The sequence below is a fragment of the Lissotriton vulgaris genome, chromosome 8 (genome assembly GCF_964263255.1).
Source record: "Lissotriton vulgaris chromosome 8, aLisVul1.2, whole genome shotgun sequence".
NCBI classification, from domain to species: Eukaryota; Metazoa; Chordata; class Amphibia; order Caudata; family Salamandridae; genus Lissotriton; species Lissotriton vulgaris.
The window spans coordinates 1465201141-1465205553 of record NC_141696.1 but is presented as its reverse complement, the minus strand read 5'-3'; the positions used below and the strand labels follow the sequence as shown (position 1 = coordinate 1465205553).

The 4413-nt window shown below is 60.6% G+C and overlaps 1 non-coding gene across 1 annotated transcript; it reads right to left on the bottom strand.

The window, feature by feature from the left end:
* Nucleotides 1-1535: 1535 nt before the first annotated feature.
* On the bottom strand, nt 1536-1642 carry LOC147698929 (U6 spliceosomal RNA). The gene has a single exon (XR_015299510.1). It is a non-coding gene; the product is annotated as a U6 spliceosomal RNA (small nuclear RNA).
* Between the last annotated feature and the right edge of the window lie 2771 nt (nt 1643-4413).

Genomic DNA, 4413 nt, shown 5'->3' with positions numbered 1-4413 from the left:
CCTCTATAAGAGGCGGGCCGGCCCAACCAATCAGCCTGATCTACCAAGCAAACAATGAAGCCGATAGCCAGACAGGGAGGGGGGGAGGGAACTCATGTGGCGAGGAAGACTATACTCGGAGTAATGAAGATTACCGGTAAGTAACCGGGGCATTACCTCCTCGTTAGTCTTCCTCGCCACATGATTTACATAGTGAGCAAATACCCAAGCCAACAAGGCTTCATTGACCACCATAATCACACCACCACATGGTGATGCAGAGAAACCAACCCAAGGTTGATGTAAACAACTGAAAGGAAAACAGGGCCCACAGGAAACCTGAAATCAAGACCTCCAGGAAAAGGAGGCAAACCAGGAGTCGCAGCTCCAGCACTCCGAACGGCCCCAGCGAAGTCCCCCCCGGGACTGCTAGAGACCCACGTACCAGGCGGGTGATGACCACGCCGAAGTCAGACAAAACTCCACAGAGGAGACACCCACTAAGGGGGCCCAGGGAACAGAGCCACACCTCGCAGACCGACCCTGGGCCCCCGCCGGATCCACCGAACCCAGCGAAGCGTAGGGAAGGATGCCAGCCTGTGTAAGCCCGCGAACCATGGAGGAACGAGGGCAAGTGGCCCGAACGAAACGGGTGTTATGGCTGAGTGGACAGAGGGATTTGTACCCGTGACCTTGAGGTCACACACAGTCCCCTGCAGTGCAGTTAGTCCACTGAGCCACCAGACCCGGTTACCCCCCAAAGGGCATAACACAGGTCATCCCACCGGGAAAGGAAAAACGTGCGGCTACGTGAAGCCCAAAACAGCACGCCGAACAACCAGCCCGGACAAGGGAGGAACCACGCTGGTCGGAAAAAGCGGGAAGACACCACCCGAGTTTGAGGCCCCAGGGAAAGGACCCCGGGAAGGACACGGGGGACATGCCGGAGGAGCAACCCCGTCCGGCAAAACCCGCAAGTAGGGCGGGGAGCGGAGGAACGACCCCCACACGCCCCTCCGCCCGGCAGACACCCTCGCCACCAGGGAAACCTGACAGGCTAGGAACCGCCACCGAGGGCCGGGTCCCAAAAGGGCGGGCCCCGAAGAGCTCGTAGAACGAGAGAGGGAGAATGCAAGTGTATTGCGATGTGCCTGGCGCACGAATCGCCCAAAAGGCAACAAGGCGCGTGCCTCTGGAACCCGACCAGGTATTCACTTGCGAGATCTCCCATCCAGGTACCAACCAGGCCCGACCCAGCTTCACTACTGAGATCGGACGAGAACAGGCGCCTTCAGGGTGGTACGACCGTAGGCTGCAGGATACAAGGTGAGAGTCAGGCATCCCGCCACAAGGGGCCCAAGTGGAGAATAAGCAAGCATCCGCCCAGAGATGCAGAGTGTGAGCCCGTGAGACGAGAAGGCACCGGCATGAGACATCTCGAGTTCATGGAAGCATTGAAGCCCAAGACCCACCGTCAGGCGGGGAATCGAACTCAGGTCCAGGACCACGCTCAGCTACCGGGACCGCCGCCTCCAACCCCTGAGCTACACGTCTCCACTAACATGGAACGCTCCACGAATCCTGCGGGTCCTCCTTGTGCAGGAGCCGTGCCAATCTACTCAGTATCTTACCAGATATGTATACGTGCTGCCGAAGCGAGCACTGGAATGCCTGCGGGAGCCCAGCAGCCAAGCCACAACCCCTGAGCCAGCCGCGTCCTCCGCTCCAGAACCAGGCCTGCACAGGGAGGCAGGCCAGCCGACCAGAGCCGGCTCAACACCGACGCCGAGAGCGGGGGACCCAACCACTGCCCGGGAAGATCCGGGATCGGCCAGGAGGCTTGAATCGCCAGCCCGGACAAAGGAGAGGGAACCCGGGGCGGAGGACCCCGCCGGGAACCAAAAACAGGAACGCCCCCACTGCAACGTTCCAAACAAGGCCATGCGCCGCCGGGCGTCCATGAGCACCCCGGCCCTGCCCAAGCGCCACCCGTGAGATCAGGTGCTTTCAGGGTGGAATGGCCGTAGGCTCGAGGAACCGCGATCTCAGAGGGCACGGGGGAGATCCAGCAGACCGAAAGGCCACGCGAAAGACCGGTAATAAGGACCGGAAGGAGGAGTAGAACCCGGGCCGGAGGGCCGAGCCCCCCTCCGTGAACAGAGACCTCGGTCAGACCGAGCCCAGGCTCTAGGCGTAGAAACACCACCGGGGCAGGGCGAGACCATGCCACGAAGGCCAGACCCGACTCCGTCGGTCCCCGGGGGAAGACCGCCCGAAGGGCCCGGACCGGTGACACCCCCCTCAGGGCGCCCCCACACGAAAACTTGCAGGGGCCAAGCCAGACACCGCCACTTGTCTTAACAGTGCTGTCGAAGCGAGCCATCAGAAACGGCCCAGGAAGAAATCCAGCAACCATGAAAGAACCAGAGGGAAGCACCGGGACCAGGCACACGCCCCCCCCGAAGGAGGACAAGCCCGAGACGAGGACCGAAGGGACCACCGGACATGGGCCAGGAAGCCGACGGATGAGAGACACCGCCAGATGTGACTCCATATTCCCCTGGGGGGGGGGGGAGACGAAAACGCGACCTTGAGGAAGCACACGGCCAGACAGGGAACCCCAAAGACCCACCCCCGGCGAAGAAGATCCACCAGGCGGGCCAGGAGCACAGCTCCCCCCCAGGGCCAGAACGCCAGCCCAACGGAAGTACACGCCACCGCGAGCGGGAATCCCCACTCGCAGGCTTTAACAGGCGAGGCACGGGAAGGGGCCGGGACCCCAACCCGTCGAGACGGTGGGACCCCGCGGGACAACCGCCAGACTAGCCAGCCCGGACAGCAAGCCCGAAGCGCCCCAGACTGTCAGTCTCTCGGGGCGAAAAAGGGGGGTGGTAGAACAAGCCCGAGACCGGCAACAGCCGAGACTCGGGCCAGGACCTTCACCTTGATACCAAAAAATCGCGCACAATACCCCAGCCAGGGTACAAGGCGGCAGTACGAAAGCCGCTGTTTCCAAACATAATCTATGTCTACGGAAAGTGCCAAACCCCACTACGGGTATGTTGGCGCTGAAATACCGATGTTCGTTGTAACCCAACTCAAAGGAACAATGTTTCACGACCACAGATGGATGAAAGGCAGAGTGTACCAGCCGGTATATGAACCTGTGACCCTGAGGACAAACCCCAGTCCCTTGGAGGAGACCAGGCAACTGAAGCCCCGAGGGGCCGACGCGGAGGGTCCAAAACCCGCGGAAATAAACAGTTCCCAGGGACTTCGAACCCAAGCCCTGCCGAGGCATGGAAACGAACCCAGGACCCGGGCTAAAATCCCAGGCCGTATGGCCGCCCGTAGAGGGAAGAGTACACTACCCCTCCACAGCGTGTCGTCTGCACACAGCCCGGAGTAACCGGGATGACATCAAAACTTTGTGGAAATGGTCACCTTGGGACACCCCAAGCATAGGCGGGATCCAAACCCCGGCCTGCGAGGGCTGACCGCACCAAAAGTACCAACACCAAAGAGCTATAGCTCCGAAGTACACAGGGCTCCCCAAGGGACCTGACCCCCGGATGCACCGCGCCCCCAGAGAGCGCTGCCAGCGCAGCACAGTAAGTCTGCCCAGGAGCCACCGTCAGGACACATGTAGAAGCAAGAAAGCACCTTGTGATGCCTGCCAGTCAAGCCCCACAGGGTCGACATACAAAACGCAGTGCCCTGGGAACTGAAACAAATTGAAAACGCCCCTACCGAGGAGCGAACACCGGCCCCTCGAGGAGGGGGCAGACGCGCCCTGCACGCCGTCCAAGACGCTTTTATAAAGCAGTCTTTTATTCTGAGTCTAATCTGTACTTTCAGTGAAATGGTTTATGAAAACCAATCAGCTGCTCCAGGCAAGGCTCGACACCCAACCTCGGCATGGCGCAGTGCAAGTACTGCTGTATAGGTTAACTACAGCACCTGGTATTCCCAGGCGGTCTCCACTGGAGCTCTCCCAACTGAGCTTATTTCGGCCTTCGTGAGGAAGCAGGATCCGCGCCAGTACATTGGCCGCACCTGGCGGCAACCAAACTCCGCCCTCGAGAGGCGGGAGGTGGGAGGTGCTCGTAGCCAACTCCAGCGCGGCAAACCGCCGCGACCCGTAGGGTATGAAGCGAGGCGGCAGCGCACAGCGCCGTGAAAAACCGTGCTGCCGGGGGGAGCCCCCGGACCCGTCAGAGCCCCGAGGACCCGCCGACCTAAAAGGTAGGACTCCGAGTAGGGAATTCGTCCCGTACATAACGCACGGAAAGCCCCAGTCCGATGGCCAATCGAGAACCCACTCCTCAGGCACAGGGATCCGAGGCGCAGGAGAAACGATCGGACTCCGTGGGGCATACACTGTCTTTAATTAAAACATTGTATAAAAACATCCCTACCGCATAGGCAGGCAAC